The sequence below is a fragment of the Macaca nemestrina genome, unplaced genomic scaffold, assembly GCF_043159975.1.
Source record: "Macaca nemestrina isolate mMacNem1 unplaced genomic scaffold, mMacNem.hap1 Scaffold_45, whole genome shotgun sequence".
NCBI classification, from domain to species: Eukaryota; Metazoa; Chordata; class Mammalia; order Primates; family Cercopithecidae; genus Macaca; species Macaca nemestrina.
In genome coordinates, this window is record NW_027257674.1 from 212,150 (window position 1) to 233,316 (window position 21,167).

The 21,167-nt window shown below is 40.1% G+C and overlaps 1 long non-coding RNA gene across 2 annotated transcripts in view; it reads left to right on the plus strand.

Annotated features, from left to right (window-relative positions):
• Positions 1-19,829, plus strand: part of LOC139361375 (uncharacterized) — a 46,255-nt gene extending 26,426 nt beyond the window's left edge. The window contains exons 2-3 of one of the 2 annotated variants that reach the window (XR_011618937.1): positions 1,980-2,152; positions 19,626-19,829. This is a non-coding gene — a long non-coding RNA (uncharacterized lncRNA). Of the gene's footprint in view, positions 1-1,979; positions 2,153-2,935; positions 3,178-19,625 lie in introns of those variants that run through there. The other variant, XR_011618938.1, reaches the window with a different exon arrangement.
• The last annotated feature ends 1,338 nt before the right edge of the window (positions 19,830-21,167 follow it).

Here is a 21,167-nt window from a genome sequence, read left to right on the forward strand (position 1 = left end):
AACTTGAAAAGTAGCCCCCTCTGAGATGGCAAAGGCTCCATCACCTCTGGGTGCCGCTCACCTGTCCCTTGGCTCCAGCCTTCATCTCCAAATCTGGGCAAGGCCACTGCCAAGTAGCTTTGTGATCTCCAAAATGCACTGGCTTACCTGTTCTTAGCCACACTCGCTGGGCCACACAACGCTGCCACAGTCCTCAGGTCGGGAGCTCTGAGGACTCTGCCTGGATTCCTGGTGAGGGCAGGGGCTCCCCAAGGGCCATCTGGCCCCTACAGCATCTTCTGTGCCCTCCCTGGCTTTCAGTCCAGCTTCAGCTTTTGGCTAGTTATTTTTAATTCTTTGTTCAGTGTGACGGTTTAAAAAAATTGTATATGTAACACTGGGCAAATTATTTAAAGTTGATAAATTTTCATTCAACAAATTACAGGTTATGATTCCTTCTACTGCCCATCAAGATCACTGTAGTTCCTTCAAAGCGTGGGTCAAGATTTATCTTCAAGATAGCAGAGCAACCCTTTTAAAAGAACTGAGGTTTGACCCACAGTAGTGTTGACAGCCCTATGTGACAATAATATAAAAGTTAGTGTAATTTCCAGGACCAGCCTTGCCGAGTTAGCTCCACTGACACAACCCGCCTGTGATCCACAGACCCAGAGGGTTACAGTGCTGATTAGCTGGGCAAAGCTAACCTTTAAACAGAGCCAGCTGGGATGCAAACTTCAAGGTGGAAAGTTTTGTTAACTTGTGAAGGAATGTAGCATCCTGAGTTGGCAAATTTCTTTTTTCTCTCTTACTGGTAAAGGAGCACGTTAATGAGGGTCCCCTAGCTTCTGCTGAACCTCAATCCTATTTTACCCCTGCTCAAACTGGAAAAGGTGATGGGCCATTAGAGCAGCACTCTCTTTATCTCCACAAATGTCCCCGGGCGAACAATGCCACATAGCCCCTCTCACATGCACACATTGCCCAGGGGGCCAAGTGCTACTGTAGCCTATACCCTGCCAACTACAGCTCTGTGCTTTTCTTTCTTTTCTTTTTTTTTTAAATTTATTTATTATTATTATTATTCTAGGGTTTTCTTTCTTTTCCTTAACGCATTTTCTATGCTCTGTGAATCAGGGAAAACACCGCCATGGGGCAGGTGTTATTCCAGAGACCAAAGGCCTCCGACAATCCTGTTTGTCCTGGAGCACAGACACTTTCTCAGTGTCACTTTGAGCTTCACCTTGGTGTCTGGTATTTTGTCTGGCCGAATGGAGGCCTGGACAGGACTAGGGGCTAGTCAGGAAGGGGCAGGACACTGATAAACATGAGGGACGAGCACGCCCAGATCGGAGGCTTTCCTGGGAGTCCCAGCAAGCTCTGAAGCATGTCAGGCTGTAAAAGAGCAGATGGGAGATCAGAGGCCTGGGGCCACCTTGGGAACTGTGGGGCACACATGGCCATTGGTCAGTCTGTTTGGCCTGCAGAGAGCATTCCTGGTGCCTTAAGCATTTTCAGATAAATACACAAGCTTCCTCTGGGTCATGAGGTCACTCATCCATTCAACAAACATTTATTAAAAAACAGTAATCTACTCCAATTGAGTGCACATGAATGCATTCAGAGAATGTAGATGAAATTGTGTGGCATTGAATGTGGAGGCAAATTAGTCAATGGATTCATAAATTAAAAGGAAAACTCAGACTATTATGGGTAAACTAGGCACACATGCATCCCCTACAAAGATTCACATGTTGTTCTGTGTCAGATGGCCAATATTGATGTAGGAAATTTCCAAATTATATAGATTTTTGAAACAGACAATGGCTTTAAATGTTCAGAGGTGCACATGATGCTTCTGGCAGGTGTAAGAACCAGGTGGCATTATTCCTCAAGGTTTCATTCCCTCACCATGAAGTGCCCTGAGACAGCCTTCTGTTTTCTGCTGCTCTGAGTAATATGTGTTTAAATTTGTCTGGCTTCTTTTTTTTCTCCCTCAGGTTTTTGAGAGTTGATCGAGATAAAGACAAGGATTGGAGCTTGGACTGTGCAAGTCCACCTCAGAAACCTCTCTGTGCCTCTGATGGAAGGACTTTCCTTTCCTGTTGTGAATTTCAATGTGCCAAGTGCAAAGACCCCCAGCTAGAGATTGCATATCGAGAAAACTGCACGGGTAAGCTGCTCTTCGATCATTCATCCAAAGATGGGTAAATTCATCATCAAAATGAATGCAAACATGTTTTCATATTTGATAATTTTTTACATTTACAAACTCGAGTTTATGTTTGCATTTTTTTCACAGCATGTAAGGAAGAAGAGTAATTTCTATGAATTTTAAGAGCAGAGTCTTTATGTGTCTAATATTCTTTTCTTAGAATGTCTTATGTCATCATGAAAGAAATTTATCCAAATATTTCATTTTTTACCCAAAGTCTTCTAAAATTATTCTCAATAAGATTTGTTACTGATTCTCTCTCATTTTTCTTTATAGCAAGTGGAATGTGTACAATAGCACTTGTGCAGTTTTCAGTGATTTTTTTTGGTGTTGATTTTATATTCTCAATTTTCAATTTTCCCAATTTAAGAATTAGATTCAGAGTTAAGAATCTAATGCTTAGAGACAAAGATTGAAATGTTTCGTACATCGATGAAGGGTTTGACTCAGCAAAATATGCTGATGTTTCAGTTATTTTCAGAAAGAGATTTACTTTCTTTGTCTTATTATCTTAAAAAAAAAAAAAGACTACAGGGACTATAAAAATGCCTTTGAGACAATGTTCTGCATTATCTGGTGATTAGCTTCAACAATCCTCTTAAATGAAACAAAACAGCAACCACACTGCAAACCAGCACTATGAGTGCAGTGTCTAGGTCCATGCTTACCCAGGTTTTGAATAAGCTTGTTCTTACTTTAATAGTGCAATACGAGGTAAACACATTTCCATTACTTTTGCAGATGATAAAGGCAGAATTTTGCCACGTTCTTTAGACCTGAGAGTTCTTCCTACTGATGTTATAAAGACATTTCTATATACAGCCACAAGGACTTTTTGGCCAATAACAGACTACATGTCCAACAGTGGTCCCATAAGGTTTAACGGAGCAGATATAGAAACCTGTTGGATGTCACTTGATATTGGCATTGAGATCAAGTAGGGGAAATGACTGATGTTCAGTAATGATGCTAGGAAATTCTGTTTTCCATGCCAAAAATGTATATAAATAAAGATGTATATATCATCTAAATTTGTATAAGTATACTCTATGATGCTCACACAATTATGAAATTGCCTAAAGGTGTGTATTAGTTTGTTCTCATGCTGCTAATAAAGACATACTTAAGGCCAAGACTTTTATAAGGAAAGAGATGTAATTCACTCATAGTTCTGCATGGCTGGGGAGGCCTCAGGAAACTTACAATCACAGCAAAAGGGAAAACAAACACATTCTTCTTCACATGATGGCAAGAACAAGTGCCAAGGAGAAGTGCCAAGAAGGGGGGAAATCCCCTTATAAAACCATCAGATCTCATGAGAACTCATTCACTATCCCAAGAAGAGCATGAGGGTAGCCACCCCCATGATTAAGTTACCTCCCTCCAGGTCCCTCCCAAGACACATGGGGATTATGGTAACTATGATTCGAGATGAGATTTGGGTGGGGACACAGCCAAACCATATCAGAATGATTTCTCAGAATGTATCCCTGTTATGAAGAAATGCATGCCTTTACCCAGATATAGTGCTCTGAAAACAAGGAACAGCATAATCTCCCTCTGGAGTCTTGGTCTTTGCCCAGTGGCAAACCCATTCACTATGCATTTACCTACCAACAGCATGCACAGACTCTTGATTTAAAGGCCAGACTCCTCTCTGCATGCACCTGTGGCTTTGCCCATGACAAAAGGCTATTCATTATCAAGGATTTTTTTTCTGAAATTTGATTTGTTCAAAGTCAGAGTGTTTCATGACACAGTGTTTAAAGGCTACACAAATGCCAGGTATGGGGCACGTAGGTAGGCAGGTAGATTATCCAGTAAGAGTCCCTGATAAGATGATTTTATTATACATCTGAAGGCACAAGAGAGAATGGTGCTGCGGATCTTAAACGTCCATTCTGCTTTTGTGGTCAGATGCTGTTTCTAAAGTGTTTACCACATGACGGTGTTATCCTCCCCTCATGCTTGGGGAGTTATGAAGACCCTAGGGCAGAAGCCCACTCAGAGGGCCCTATGAGGACCGACAGGAGGGGCTGAGAGGGAAGTAGGTGGAGTCAGGTGGGCAGACCTGAGTGCTGGATCCTGGAGTCTGCACTCACCTGTGGGAAATGGAAAGACACAGGAACTCATGGGCAGAACAGGGATGGAAGCAAATTGCCATTCTGCAAGGCACATGCTTCCCTGAGCTCACCAGGCTGCCCTGCCCCAGCACCCATCTTGTGCCTTTGTCCAGGTGCGCCAGGCTCCAGCGCCACCAGCATGATTGCAACAAGTCTTGCTGTGCTGAAGCCCTGGCATGCTTTAGAAAGGAATATAAAGGGAAGGGGTGGGTTACTTTCAAAAGGAAAATGGGACTTTAATTCACTCATTAACCTCAATATGCTACTGGGATTGCAAGGAACAAAATGCAGAAAAAATGCATTTGATTCATACTTTAAATAAATGAAGTGCAGTGGCAGTATCATATCTGAATCCCAAACACAAAGTTTAAAGATGCTGAAGTGAACTTAGTGGGACAGATTTGGCAAACACCACAGTGTGTGGCCTGGGATGGTTGCTGCCAGCTCACGGGACCACACCCCCCCCCCCCCGCCGCCCCAGACCTCAGGATCCATTTCAGAGAGCTGGGCTCTGGACACACATCTGTTTGAAGCAGCTCTTGGGTACCCTGGAGAACCATTTTCTATGGCCTGAGGGAGTTCCATCCCCTTCTAGAAACAGCTAATAGCTTGTGATGATGCTATCCATTGATCCTCCAGTGCAGCCGCACACTGAGGAACAGATTCCATCTAACTTTAGCGCAAATAGAAAATAGCAATACTTGGAAAATGTGGTAAAGAGAAAGAACTATATATAGATAAAGTTTACTTTAGTAGAAAAAGTAGTTTAAAGTTATCTAAAATACAGATGTGAAACATCTTTCTATAAAATAGTCCATAAAAGATAACATGATTAAAATTGAAAGCATTTGACATCCTTTCACTGAATTGTATACTTGTATGCACTATCTACATTAAAAACATGTTGAAACTTTGAATAAAGCAGCAACAATAGCTGCTCCAGCTTTCTTTGTCATGTAGGGAAAATAGAATATACCATTTAAAATAAATGATGTTTTGTAAGTGACTAATTTTTTTCCCTAAACATCCATTCTTACCTCAAGGAAAGGGAAAATAATTTGTTGAATCTAATCTACCTGAAGTTCTCTAGTTCTATATCATTATTTTGTCCTTATAGTTTTTTTTCTCTCAGTAGACATTTAGGTTTCTGTAAACTGTATATTATTTTTGTTTTAATTTTTTCAGTGAAAACTTGGATGAAATATTTTAGATTCATTTAATGGGAGACACACATACACAAATACACAAACACACATACACACATATGCATATACATACATACACACATACATGCACATACACATACACACATACACATATGTACACATTCACATAAACACACACACAAGCTCTTCGTTTATTCAATGGACAACTGATATTTCCTGAGCAGCTTTGCTCTATGTGATTATAAAATTTTGTGATTGATTTGCTTCAACCTGATTCTTTTAATAAGTTCTGACATTTACTTGATATTAATACATTTGGTAAATTGATGTTTTCTTCTTACTGAATGATTCCTTGAAGGGGACTGAAGCTGAGAGTGAGTCCCTGCTATTCTCCATCCCTCTCAGGGAGCTCATCTCTCTTCATTTGATTCAGTTCAGCAGTGGGTTCCCCAGAACTCAGGAACTCTGTAAGAATCTTTGTTTCTGGCAGCATCCTGTAGATGGGAACGGACTGGCCTGCTTCTAGTACTGTAAATGGTTTCCCACGAGATTTTCAATAGACTCCCAGATGCTCCCAAAACCCAGCCTGTCTTCAGACCTCCCTATGAGGTGGATGGCCAGGGTCCTATGGGATGTCAGGACACCTCCCTCCACACAATGGTCAGGCATGGGGCAAACATTGGGATGCACAGGGGACCCTTGGGTGACTTCCCTAGGGCCTGGTGGTGCCTACTTTGTGGGGTCATAAGTGCAGGACCCCAAAGTGCTGACCCCACGCAGCTTCCCTAGACTGCCCAAATGCTGTAAATTTGTTTACTCTGCAGCTGAGAAAGAACAAGTCAGTCTGTTTCTTTGGAGATCAACTACTCCTTTAAGAAGCATCTTTCAGACCAAAGGACACACACCCACCAAGAACAGTGTGTTTTATTTCACATTTTACTTTCTTCCACCACTGATACTCTACTGTTAGAACTCTTGCTTCATTGGCTTTGAAGGACAGTGGTACCTTGGACAATTGTCTGGGGATAGCATGATTTCCAGCATGCTTCACCCGGGAAACTGCGGAGCAATGGGTTATAAAAAGTTGACATGAAGCCAGGAGCATGGGTCAAAGGAACCATGTTCTTCTTTCCTTTGTGTCTGCCCAATGTGTGTGAGACTCACACTGCAGAAAGACTCAGATGTTATGCCTTGGCTGTAGTTATAAATATCAACTATCTATGCTGAAAAAAGAGAAACAAGGTAAGAATAAATTTAAATATCAGATGATGTACTCTTCAGAGAAGCTTCTAGAGCCAATTGTCTATAAAGTCTTAGCCTGTGGAAACAAGTGCTGTAGAAGTGGGGAGGTCACAGCACCTCATTAAATTTGGAGTTTTATGTTCCTTTTACTTTTCGTGTTCCCTTAGATAACCCCAGTCTGATATTTCATTGAAAGGCCATGAGGAAGCCTCTGCTTTAGCTGTAGCCTATGAGGAGGAGCATGTGAGGGATTTCTTAGACAAAGGAGGGAGGATGGTCAGTCCATCTATGTGGATGGAAACCTGTGTCCCTCTCTGGCTCCTGTGTTTTTCAGGTGTCTCCCCTGCATCTGACTTCAGATTTCTGCCATACCCAGCTGCAGGGTCAAAGTAAGATTCTTTTTGGACAGGGAGGACAAATGTCAATTAAACACAGATGTTCTTTTTGATAGTATCCTTGTTTATTTATTTGTAACTGCATCTAAGCTAGTTTTTCTGGATGATTATTTCAGTGGAAATTCTCATTTATGTTACTGCAGAAATTTTATACCATAAATTTATGACACAGAAAATATGATGAGGAAGTAGGCAAAATAAAATGTACTTCACCAAATCCTCAGTTAAATCAAAAGGACTCTATTAGAAAGAATACACAGACACCTTTAGTCTTTAAAATCTCATGTGTGTGGTGCTGCAGCTTCCAAGGTAGCAAACATTAATGTCAGTCTGAGGAGCGATTGCTCACCGTGCAATAGAGATCTTGAAATAACTGGGTGTCATGCTTCTCTGATAGTCTAGATTTGCATGCGGGGTGGGGCTCTGAGAGGTTCTGTCTGCTTTCCGTCCTTGTGTTGCCTCGAGTTAAGTCTGTTACCTGCTGCCTTTAAAAAGGGCTCTCACCTCCCATCTGCCTTTGGAGTTTTCCTAAAGAAGCAGCCTTGCACCTGCATCCTGGCTCATGGTGGAAGACGGGCCTCATCCTGAGGGGCCAGCTCCTTCCTCTAGGTTGGGTCACACATTTACTCACTTACATACATATCCCAGCATCCAGCCTGTCTCCACAATGCAAATGCAGCAGTAGTGGCTCCTGGGGAGTGGGAGCAAAACACACTGAGCCCAGGATGTGTAAGAACAGACACAGGGGTTGGTGTCTACTGAGGAAATCATGCTTCTGTTTCCCTCTAACAGCATACATATTGCAAATTCCACAATAAAACCTAGGTTGAGAACTTTCTTTCCTGAGGGCAAAAGAGGGAGCACAGAATTGCCCCTTAAGAACATTCGTGTCATACAAAGAAACATCCAAGTTTTCTCTACATGATTCCTAAAGTGGGCATTGGCTAGTGTAGCACAGTGTGCCTTACCACATGTGAGGCTGCTGCTGTCTTCAGTATTTTGGGGCATTTTTACATTTTTGGTGGGTGACAGTTATATAGACCTATCTATTTTGGACGCATTATTTGGAAACAACAAAATAGTTTTGTCCTCGCTTCATTAAGTTGGATTTAAATGTTTTGCACACTTCAGATTGTGATCTAACCATTGACCCTACATAGAACTGCAGTGTTTATACTGATTCATTTTTTGCATATTTTCATAGAAATTTGTGGAGATTTTATTTTCAGAACTCAGCAAGCACATTAATATTTTTCATTTGATATGAGACTTTTGGGGCTGTCTTTCTTTTCAACAAAATCTCTTTCTAATTTTTATTGAGGGCTATTTGGTTTTTTACTATAGTTCTCAGTGCATTCCAAATGTCCCTTTGCATATTCTACAAAAAGTGTGATTCGAACTTGATGAATGAAAAGAAAACTTTACCTCTGTGAGCTGAATCTTTACACCAAAGAGCAATTTCACGGATAGCTTGTTTCTAGTGTTTATCACGGGAAATTCAATTTTTCACTGTAGGCCTCAGTGTGCTCCAAAACGTCCCTTTTTAGTATCTCCAAAAAGAGTGTTTCCAACATGCTTAATCAAAAGAAAGGTTTAACTCTGTGAGCTGAATCCACTCATCACAAAGCAGTTTCACAGATAGCATCTTTCTAGTTTTTGTCACGGGATATTTTGTTTTTCACTATAGGCCTCAATGTACTCCAAAATGTCCTTCTGCAGATTCTACAAAAAGAGTGCTTCCAAATCCTGAATCAAAAGAAAGGTTTCACTCTGTAAGCTGAATCCTCACATCAAAAACAGTTTCACAAATATGTTCTTTCCAGTTTTTACTGGGGAATATTCTGTTTTTCACTATAGGCCTCAGTGCACTCCTAAGTGTCCCTTTGCAGATTCTAAAAAAAGAGTGATTCCAACCGGCTAAATCAAGAGAAAGATGTAACTCTGTGAGCTGAATCCACACATCACAAAGCAGTTACACAGTTAGCTTCTCTCTAGTTTCTATCACAGGATATTCAGTTTTTCATTACAGGCCTCACTGTGTTCCGAAATGTCCCTTCCCAGTTTATCCAAAAATCATGTTTCCAACCTCCTGAAACAAAAGAATAGTTGAACTCTGTGAACTGAATTCACACATCACAAAGCAGTTTCACAGACAGCTTCTCTCTAGTGTTTCTCGCGGGATATTCAGTTTTTCACTATAGGCGTTCAGTGCCCTCTGAAATGTCCCTTTGCAGATTTCACCAAAAGAGTGTTTTCCACCTAGTGAATCAAAATTAAGGTTTTACTCTATGAGCTGAATCCACACATCACAAAGCAGTTTCACAGATAGCTTCTTTCTAGTTTTTATTGCAGGATATTTTGTTTTTCACTATACACCTTAGTGCAATCCAAATCGTCCCTTCTCAGAATCCCCAAAAAGAGTGTTTCCAACCTACTGAATCAAAAGAAAGGTTTAACTCTGTGAGATGAATCCATACATCACAAGGTGGTTTCACAGATAGCTTCTTTCTAGTTTTTATTGGGGCATATTCTGTTTTTCACTATACTCCTCAATGAGCTCTGAAATGTCCCTTCTCAGATTCTACATAAAGAGTGTTTCCTAATGCTGAATCAAAATAAAGGTTTAACTTTGTGAATTGAATCCCCACATCCCAAAGAGTTTCACAAATACCTTTTTCTAGTTTTTATCAAGGGATAATCTGTTTTTCACTATAAGCTTCGGTGCACTCCTAAATGTCCCTTTGCACATTCTACCAAAAGAGTGTTTCCAACCTGCTAAATCTTGAGAAAAGTGTAACTCAGTCAGCTGAATCCACATATCACAAAGCAGTTTCACAGTTACTTTCTAGTTTTTATCAGAGGATATTCCGTATTTCATTATAGGCCTCAGTACACTCTGAAATGTCCCTTGGCTGATTCTACAAAAAGAGCGTTTCCTACCTGCTGAATCAAAAGATGAGTTTAACTCTGTGAGTTGAATCCACATCACAAAGCAGTTTCACAGATAGATTTTTCCTTATGTTTATCAGGGGATATTCTGGTTTTTTTTCTTTTTTTTTTTTAATTTATTTATTATTATTATACTTTAAGTTCTAGGGTACATGTGCATAACGTGCAGGTTTGTTACATATGTATACTTGTGCCATGTTGCTGTGCTGCACCCATCAACTTGTCAGCACCCATCAACTCGTCATTTACATCAGGTATAACTCCCAATGCAATCCCTCTCCCCTCCCCCTTCCCCATGATAGGCCCTGGTGTGTGATGTTCCCCTTCCTGAGTCCAAGTGATCTCATTGTTCAGTTCCCACCTATGAGTGAGAACATGCGGTGTTTGGTTTTCTGTTCTTGTGATAGTTTGCTAAGAATGATGGTTTCCAGCTGCATCCATGTCCCTACAAAGGACACAAACTCATCCTTTTTTATGGCTGCATAGTATTCCATGGTGTATATGTGCCACATTTTCTTAATCCAATCTGTCACTGATGGACATTTGGGTTGATTCCAAGTCTTTGCTATTGTGAATAGTGCCGCAATAAACATACGTGTGCATGTGTCTTTATAGCAGCATGATTTATAATCCTTTGGGTATATACCCAGTAATGGGATGGCTGGGTCATATGGTACATCTAGTTCTAGATCCTTGAGGAATCGCCATACTGTTTTCCATAATGGTTGAACTAGTTTACAATCCCACCAACAGTGTAAAAGTGTTCCTATTTCTCCACATCCTCTCCAGCACCTGTTGTTTCCTGACTTTTTAATGATTGCCATTCTAACTGGTGTGAGATGGTATCTCATTGTGGTTTTGATTTGCATTTCTCTGATGGCCAGTGATGATGAGCATTTTCTCATGTGTCTGTTGGCTCTATGAATGTCTTCTTTTGAGAAATGTCTGTTCATATCCTTTTCCCACTTTTTGATGGAGTTGTTTGTTTTTTTCTTGTAAATTTGTTTGGGTTCTTTGTAGGTTCTGGATATTAGCCCTTTGTCAGATGAGTAGATTGCAAAAATTTTCTCCCATTCTGTAGGTTGCCTGTTCACTCTGATGCTAGTTTCTTTTGCTGTGCAGAAGCTCTTTAGTTTAATGAGATCCCATTTGTCAATTTTGGCTTTTGCTGCCATTGCTTTTGGTGTTTTAGACATGAAGTCTTTGCCCATGCCTATGTCCTGAATGGTACTACCTAGGTTTTCCTCTAGGATTTTTATGGTATTAGGTCTAACATTTAAGTCTCTAATCCATCTTGAATTAATTTTCGTATAAGGAGTAAGGAAAGGATCCAGTTTCCGCTTTCTACTAATGGCTAGCCAATTTTCCCAGCACCATTTATTAAATAGGGAATCCTTTCCCCATTTCTTGTTTCTCTCAGGTTTGTCAAAGATCAGATGGCTGTAGATGTGTGGTATTATTTCTGAGGACTCTGTTCTGTTCCATTGGTCTATATCTCTGTTTTGGTACCAGTACCATGCTGTTTTGGTTACTGTAGCCTTGTAGTGTAGTTTGAAGTCAGGTAGCGTGATGCCTCCTGCTTTGTTCTTTTGACTTAGGATTGTCTTGGCAATGCGGGCTCTTTTTTGGTTCCCTATGAACTTTAAAGCAGTTTTTTCCAATTCTGTGAAGAAACTCATTGGTAGCTTGATGGGGATGGCATTGAATCTGTAAATAACCTTGGGCAGTATGGCCATTTTCACGATATTGATTCTTCCTATCCATGAGCATGGTATGTTCTTCCATTTGTTTGTGTCCTCTTTTATTTCACTGAGCAGTGGTTTGTAGTTCTCCTTGAAGAGGTCCTTTGCATCTCTTGTAAGTTGGATTCCTAGGTATTTGATTCTCTTTGAAGCAACTGTGAATGGAAGTTCATTCCTGATTTGGCTCTGTGTTTGTCTGTTACTGGTGTATACGAATGCTTGTGATTTTTGCACATTAATTTTGTATCCTGAGACTTTGCTGAAGTTGCTTATCAGCTTAAGGAGATTTTGGGCTGAGACAATGGGGTTTTCTAAATATACAATCATGTCATCTGCAAAGAGGGACAATATGACTTCTTCTTTTCCTAACTGAATACCCGTTATTTCTTTCTCTTGCCTGATTGCCCTAGCCAGAACTTCCAACACCATGTTGAATAGGAGTGGTGAGAGAGGGCATCCCTGTCTTGTGCCAGTTTTCAAAGGGAATTTTTCCAGTTTTTGCCCATTCAGTATGATATTGGCTGAGAGGTTTGTCATAAATAGCTCTTATTATTTTGAGGTACGTTCCATCAATACCGAATTTATTGAGCGTTTTTAGCATGAAGGACTGTTGAATTTTGTCAAAAGCCTTTTCTGCATCAATTGAGATAATCATGTGGTTCTTGTCTTTGGTTCTGTTTATATGCTGGATTATGTTTATTGATTTGCGAATGTTGAACCAGCCTTGCATCCCAGGGATGAAGCCCACTTGATCATGGTGGATAAGCTTTTTGATGTGTTGCTGAATCCGGTTTGCCAGTATTTTATTGAGGATTTTTGCATCGATGTTCATCAGGGATATTGGTCTAAAATTCTCTTTTTTTGTTGTGTCTCTGCCAGGCTTTGGTATCAGGATGATGTTGGCCTCATAAAATGAGTTAGGGAGGATTCCCTCTTTTTCTATTGATTGGAGTAGTTTCAGAAGGAATGGTACCAGCTCCTCCTTGTACCTCTGGTAGAATTCAGCTGTGAATCCATCTGGTCCTGGACTTTTTTTGGTTGGTAGGCTATTAATTATTGCCTCAATTTCAGAGCCTGCTATTGGTCTATTCAGGGATTCAACTTCTTCCTGGTTTAGTCTTGGAAGAGTGTAAGTGTCCAGGAAATTATCCATTTCTTCTAGATTTTCCAGTTTATTTGCGTAGAGGTGTTTATAGTATTCTCTGATGGTAGTTTGTATTTCTGTGGGGTCGGTGGTGATATCCCCTTTATCATTTTTAATTGCATCGATTTGATTCTTCTCTCTTTTCTTCTTTATTAGTCTGGCTAGTGGTCTGTCAATTTTGTTGATCTTTTCAAAAAACCAACTCCTGGATTCATTGATTTTTTGGACGGTTTTTTGTGTCTCTATCTCCTTCAGTTCTGCTCTGATCTTAGTTATTTCTTGCCTTCTGCTAGCTTTCGAATGTGTTTGCTCTTGCTTCTCTAGTTTTCTTAATTGTGATGTTAGAGTGTCAATTTTAGATCTTTCCTGCTTTCTCTTGTGTGCGTTTAGTGCTATAAATTTCCCTCTACACACTGCTTTATATGTGTCCCAGAGATTCTGGTATGTTGTATCTTTGTTCTCATTGGTTTCAAAGAACATCTTTATTTCTGCCTTCATTTCGTTATGTACCCAGTAGTCATTCAGGATCAGGTTGTTCAGTTTCCATGTAGTTGAGCGGTTTTGATTGAGTTTCTTAGTCCTGAGTTGTAGTTTGATTGCACTGTGGTCTGAGAGACAGTTTGTTGTAATTTCTGTTCTTGTACATTTGCTGGGGAGTGCTTTACTTCCAATAATGTGGTCAATTTTGGAATAAGTACGATGTGGTGCTGAGAAGAATGTATATTCTGTTGATTTGGGGTGGAGAGTTCTATAGATGTCTATTAGGTCTGCTGGCTGCAGAGATGAGTTCAATTCCTGGATATCCTTGTTAACTTTCTGTCTCGTTGATCTGTCTAATGTTGACAGTGGAGTGTTGAAGTCTCCCATTATTATTGCATGGGAGTCTAAGTCTCTTTGTAAATCTCTAAGGACTTGCTTTATGAATCTGGGTGCTCCTGTATTGGGTGCATATATATTTAGAATAGTTAGCTCTTCCTGTTGAATTGATCCCTTTACCATTATGTAATGGCCTTCTTTGTCTCTTTTGATCTTTGATGGTTTAAAGTCTGTTTTATCAGAGACTAGTATTGCAACCCCTGCTTTCTTTTGTTCTCCATTTGCTTGGTAAATCTTCCTCCATCCCTTTATTTTGAGCCTATGTATGTCTCTGCATGTGAGATGGGTCTCCTGAATACAGCAGACTGATGGGTCTTGACTCTTTATCCAGTTTGCCAGTCTGTGTCTTTTCTTGGGAGCATTTAGTCCATTTACATTTAAGGTTAATATTGTTATGTGTGAACTTGATCTGGCCATTATGATATTAACTGGTTATTTTGCTCGTTAGTTGATGCAGTTTCTTCCTAGCCTTGATGGTCTTTACATTTTGGCATGTTTTTGCAATGGCTGGTACCAGTTGTTCCTTTCCATGTTTAGTGCTTCCTTCAGGGTCTCTTGTAAGGCAGGCCTAGTGGTGACAAAATCTCTAAGCATTTGCTTATCTGTAAAGGATTTTATTTCTCCTTCACTTATGAAACTTAGTTTGGCTGGATATGAAATTCTGGGTTTAAAATTCTTTTCTTTAAGAATGTTGAATATTGGCCCCCACTCTCTTCTGGCTTGGAGAGTTTCTGCCAAGAGATCTGCTGTTAGTCTGATGGGCTTCCCTTTGTGGGTAACCTGACCTTTCTCTCTGGCTGCCCTTAAGATTTTTTCCTTCATTTCAACTTTGGTGAATCTGGCAATTATGTGTCTTAGAGTTGCTCTTCTCGAGGAGTATCTTTGTGGCGTTCTCTGTATTTCCTGGATTTGAATGTTGGCCTGCCCTACTAGGTTGGGGAAGTTCTCCTGGATGATATCCTGAAGAGTGATTTCCAACTTGGTTCCATTTTCTCCCTCACTTTCAGGCACCCCAATCAGACGTAGATTTGGTCTTTTTACATAATCCCATACTTCTTGCAGGCTTTGTTCATTTCTTTTTCTTCTTTTTTCTTTTGGTTTCTCTTCTAGCTTCATTTCATTCATTTGCTCCTCGATCGCTGATACTCTTTCTTCCAGTTGATCGAGTCGGTTACTGAAGCTTGTGCATTTGTCACGTATTTCCCGTGATATGGTTTTCATCTCTTTCATTTCGTTTATGACCTTCTCTGCATTAATCACTCTAGCCATCAATTCTTCCACTTTTTTTTAAGATTTTTAGTTTCTTTGCGCTGGGTACGTAATTCCTCCTTTAGCTCTGAGAAGTTTGATGGACTGAAGCCTTCTTCTCTCATCTCGTCAAAGTCATTCTCCGTCCAGCTTTGATCCGTTGCTGGTGATGAACTGCGCTCCTTTGCCAGGGGAGATGCGCTCTTATTTTTTGAATTTCCAGCTTTTCTGCCCTGCTTTTTCCCCATCTTTGTGGTTTTATCTGCCTCTGGTCTTTGATGATGGTGATGTACTGATGGGGTTTTGGTGTAGGTGTCCTTCCTGTTTGATAGTTTTCCTTCTAACAGTCAGGACCCTCAGCTGTAGGTCTGTTGGAGATTGCTTGAGGTCCACTCCAGACCCTGTTTGCCTGGGTACGGCAGCAGAGGCTGCAGAAGATAGAATACTGCTGAACAGTGAGTGTACCTGTCTGATTCTTGCTTTGGAAGCTTCCTCTCAGGGGTGTACTCCACCCTGTGAGGTGTGGGGTGTCAGACTGCCCCTAGTGGGGGATGTCTCCCAGTTAAGCTACTCAGGGGTCAGGGACCCACTTGAGCAGGCAGTCTGTCCCTTCTCAGATCTCAACCTCCGTGTTGGGAGATCCACTGCTCTCTTCAAAGCTGTCAGACAGAGTCGTTTGCGTCTGCAGAGGTTTCTGCTGCTTTTGTTGTTTACTGTGCCCTGTCCCCAGAGGTGGAGTCTACAGAGACAGGCAGGTTTCCTTGAGCTGCTGTGAGCTCCACACAGTTCGAGCTTCCCAGCAGCTTTGTTTACCTACTTAAGCCTCAGTAATGGCAGGCGCCCCTCCCCCAGCCTCGCTGCTGCCTTGCCGGTAGATCGCAGACTGCTGTGCTACCAATGAGGGAGGCTCCGTGGGCATGGGACCCTCCCGGCCAGGTGTGGGATATAATCTCCTGGTGTGCCTGTTTGCTTAAAGCGCAGTATTGGGGTGGGAGTTACCCGATTTTCCAGGTGTTGTGTGTCTCAGTTCCCCTGGCTAGGAAAAGGGATTCCCTTCCCCCTTGCGCTTCCCAGGTGAGGCGATGCCTCGCCCTGCTTCAGCTCTTGCTGGTCGGGCTGCAGCAGCTGACCAGCACCGATCGTCCAGCACTCCCCAGTGAGATGAACCCAGTACCTCAGTTGAAAATGCAGAAATCACCAGTCTTCTGTGTCGCTTGCGCTGGGAGTTGGAGACTGGAGCTGTTCCTATTCGATCATCTTGCTCCGCCCCCCGATATTCTGTTTTTACTATAAGCCTCAGTGTACTCTGAAATGTCCCTTTGCAGGTTCTATAAAAAGAGTGCTTCCAAATGCTGAATCAAAAGAGAGGTTTCACTCCATGAGCTGAATCCACACATCACAAAGCAGTTTCACAGATAGATATTTTCTTGTTTTTATCAGGGGATATTCTGTTTTTTACTATAAGCCTCAGTGTGCTCTGAAATGTCCCTTCATAGATTCTGCAAAAAGACTGTTTCTGATCTGCTCAAACCAAAGAAAGGTTTAACTCTGTTAACTGATTCTACACATCACCATACAGATTCAAAGATAGCCTCTTTTTAGTTTTTGTCATTGGATATTCAGTTTTTCATTATGGGCCTCAGTGCAGTTTGGAATGTCTGTTCACAGATTCTGAAAAAGAGTATTTCCAAGCTGCTCAATCAAAAGACAGGTTTAATTCTGTGAGCCAAATCCACACATTACAAAGGAGTTTCACAGATAGCTTCTTTCTAGTTTTTATCACATGATACTTTGTTTTTCACTGTAGGCTTCTGGGCAATCCAAAATATCTCTTCACAGATTCTCCAGAAAGAGAGTTTCCAACCTGCCAAATTTAAGGGAAGATTTAACTAGGTGAGCTGAATCAACACAATACAAAGCAGTTTCACAGACAGATTCCTTCTAGTTTTTATCACGGGATATTTCGTTTTCTTACAATAAGCCTCAGTGTGCTCTGAAATGTCCCTTGGCAGATTCTCCAAAAAGAGTGTTTCCAACGTCCTGAATCAAAACAAAGGTTTTACTTGGTGAGTTGAATCCACACATCACAAAGCAGTTTCACACATACAATCTTTGTAGTTTTTATTGTGGGATATTTGGTTTTTCACTATAGGCCTCGGTGCACTCCTAAATGTCTCTTCGCAGATTCTACATAAAAAGTGTTACCAATCTGTTGAGTCAAATTATAGTTTAACTGTATTAGCTGAATCCACACATCACAGCGCTGTTTCACTGACAGTTTCTTTCTAGTTTTTATCATGGGATATTCAGTTTTTCACGATAGGCCTCAGTGCGATATGAAACGTCCCTTCTCAGAATATACAAAAAGTGTTTCCAACTGGCTTAATCAAAAGAAAGGTTTAACTCTGAGAGCTGAATCCACATATCACAAAGCAGTTAAACAGATAGCATCTTTGTAGTTTTTATTGTGGGATTATTGATTTTTGACTATAGGCCTCAGTGCACTCTGAAATGGCACTCCGCAGATGCTACATAAATAGTGTTTCCAAATGCCGAATCAAAAGAAAGGTTTAACTCTGTGAGTTGAATCCACACATCACAAACAGTTTCACAAATACTTTCTTCCTAATTTTTATCAGGTGATATTCTGTTTTTCACTATAAGCTTCAGTGTGCTCCTAAATGTCTCTTCACAGATTCTACAAAACTAGTGTTTCCAACCTGCTAAATCAAAAGAAAGGAAAACTCTGTGAGCTGAATCCACACATTACAAAGCAGTTTCACAGATAGCTTCTTTCCAGTTTATACTGTGGGGTATTCAGTTTTTCACTACAGGCCTCAGTGTGCTTCTAAATGTCCCTTTGCAGATTCTCCGAAAAGAGTGTTTTCAACCAGATGAATCAAAAGAAAGGTTTACCTCTGTTAGCTGAATCCACACATCACAAAGTTTCACAAATACCTTCTATCTAGCTTTTATTGTGGGATATTTGGTTTTTCACTATATGCCTCAGTGTGTTCAGAAACGTCCCTTGGCAGATTCTACAAAGAGTATTTCCAATCTGCTGAATAAAAAGAAACATTTAACTCTGTGAACTGAATCCACACATCACAAAGCAGTTTCACAGATAGATTCTTTCTAGTTTTTAATCATGGGATATTCGGTTTTCCACTATAGGCCACACTGTGCTCCAAAATGTCCCTTCACAGATTCTCCAAAAAGAGTTTTTCTAACCTGTTGGATCAAAACAAAGGTTTTACTATGGGAGCTGAATCAATATATAACAAAGCAGTTTTACAGATAGCTTCTTTCTAGATTTTATCACGGGATGTTTCGTTTTTCACTCTAGAGCTCACTGTGCTTCAGAACATCCCTCTGCAGATTCTACAAAAAGAGTGCTTCCACATTTTGAATCAAAAGAAAGGTTTAACTCACTGAGCTGAATCTACACATCACAAGCAGTTTCACAGACAGCTTCTTTCTACTTTTTATCAGGGGTTATTCTGTTTTTCACTATAAGCCTCAGAGCTCTTTGAAATGTTCCTTCACAGATTCTCCAAAACAGTTTTTCTAACCTACTCAAACAAAAGAAAGTTTTAACTCTGTGAGCTGACTACCCACATAGCAATTCAGATTCCCAGATAGCTCCTTTCTAGTTTATATCATGGGATATTCAGTTTTTCACTATAGGCCTCAGGGCAGTTTGAAATGTCCCTTCGCAGATTCTCCAAAAAGAGTATTTTCAACCTGCTGAATCAAAAGAAAGATTTAACTCTATCAGCTGAATCTATACATCACAAAACAGTTTAAAAGAGAGCTTCTTTCTAATTTTTATCATGGAAATTGTTCTTTTCACTATAGTCTGCAGTGCACTCTGAAATGTCCCTTTGCAGTTTCTTCAAAAAAAGTGATTCAAACCTGCTGAATTAAAAGAAAGGTTTAACTCTGTCAGCTGAATCTACACATCATGCAGCAGTTTCACAGATAGCTTATTTCTAGTTTATATCACAGGATATTCAGTTTTTCAAAGTAGGCCTCAGTGCACTTCAAAATGTCCCTTCACAGATCCTCCAAAAAGAGTATTTCCAACCTGCTGAATCTAAGAAAAGTTTAACTACGTGAGCTGAGTCCATACATCACAAAGCAATTTGCCAAATAGATTCTTTCCAGTTTTTTATCGCAGAATGTTCTGTTTTTCACTGTGGACATCAGTTTGATCCGAAATATCTCTTCGCAGATTCTCCAAAAACAGTTTTTCCAACATGCTGACTCAAAACAAAGGTTGAAATATATGAACCAAATCCACACATAACAAAACATTTTCACAGGTAAATTCTTTCTAGTTTTTATCACAGGACATACTGTTTTTCACTATCAGCCTCAGTGCACTTTGAAATGTCCCTTTGCAGATTCTTCCAAAAGTATTTTTACAAACTGCTGAATCAAAAGAAAGGTTTAACTCTGTGAGATGAATCCACACATCACAAAGCAGTTTCACAAATAGCTTCCTTCTAGTTTTTATAGTGGGATATTTGTTTTTTTATTATAGGTCTCAGGGCACTTCAAAAAGTTTCTTGGCAGATTCTACAAAGTAGTGTTTCCAACCTGGTGAAGAGAAAAGAAGATTTAACTCTGTGAACTGAATCCACAAATCACAAAGAAGTTTCGCAGTTAGCCTCTCTGTAGTTTTTATAGTGGAACATTCGGTTCTTCACTATAGGCCTCAATGTGCTCCTGATTCTCCAAAAATAAAAAAAATCTGTTTCCAACCTGTTGAATCAAAAGAAAGGCTTAAATCTGTGAGTTGAATCCATGTATCACAGAACAGTTTCTAAGATAGATTCTTTCTAGTTTTTACCACGGGATATTTAGTTTTTAACTCTAGGCCTCTGTGCACTTTGAAATGTCTCCTTGCAGATCCTCCAAAGAGAATGTTTCCAACCTGCTAAATCAAAAGAAAGCTTTAACTCTGTGAGTTGAATCCACACACCACAAAGCAGTTTTACAGATAGCTACTTTTTACTTTTTATCACAGGATATTTTGTTTTTCAATATAGGCCTCAGTGCACTCTGAAATGTCCCTTTGCAGATTCTCCAAAAAGAGTGTTTCCAACCTTCTGAATCAAAAGAAAAATTTAGTTCTGTGAGCTGAATCCACACATCACAAAGAAGTTTTACAGCTTCTTTCTAGCTTTTATCACTGGATATTCGGGTTTTCGCTATAGGCTTCATTTCGATCTGAAATGTCCCTTCACAGATTCTTCAAAAAAAGTTTCTTCAATCTGCTGAATCAAAAGAAATGTTTAACTTTGCGAACTGAATCCTATCATCACAAAGCAGTTTCACAGATAGCTTCTCCCTAGTTTTTATTGCAGGATATTCAGCTTTTCAGCATAGTCCTCAATGTGCTCAGAAATATTACTTCACAGGTTCTCCATAAAAAGTTTCTCTCACCTACTGAATCAAAAGAAAGGTTTAACTCTGAGCTGAATCTCTAATACGCTGAATCAAAAGAAAGGTTCAGCTCTGTGAGATGAATCCACAAATCACAAAGTGGTTTCAAAGATGGTTTCTTTCTAGTTTTTATCAAGGAATATTCAGTTTCCCACTCTAGGCATCTATGGGCTCCCAAATATCTCTTCACAGATTCTACAGAGTGTTCTCAACATGTTAATTCAAAAGAAAGGTTAAACTCTGTGAGATGAATCAAACCCATCACAAAGTAATTTCACAGATAGCTTTTTTTCTAGTTTTTATCATGCAATATTTGGTTTTCTACTGTAGGACTTTATGAGCTCCCAAATGTCACTTCAAAGATTCTGAAAACAGAGTGTTTTCAACCTTTTTTTTTTTTTCTATGCTTAACTCTTTGAGGTAAATCCACACATTGCAAAGCAGTTTCACAAACATGTTCCTTCTAGTTTGTATCAGGGAATATTCAGTTTTCCACTGTATGTCTCTATGGGCTCCTAAATGTCTCTTTAAATATTCTACAAAAAGAGTGTTTCCAACCTGCTGAATCAAAAGAAAGGTTAACTGTGAAATGAATCCAGACATTTTGAAGGAGTTTCACAGATACTGTCTTTCTCAT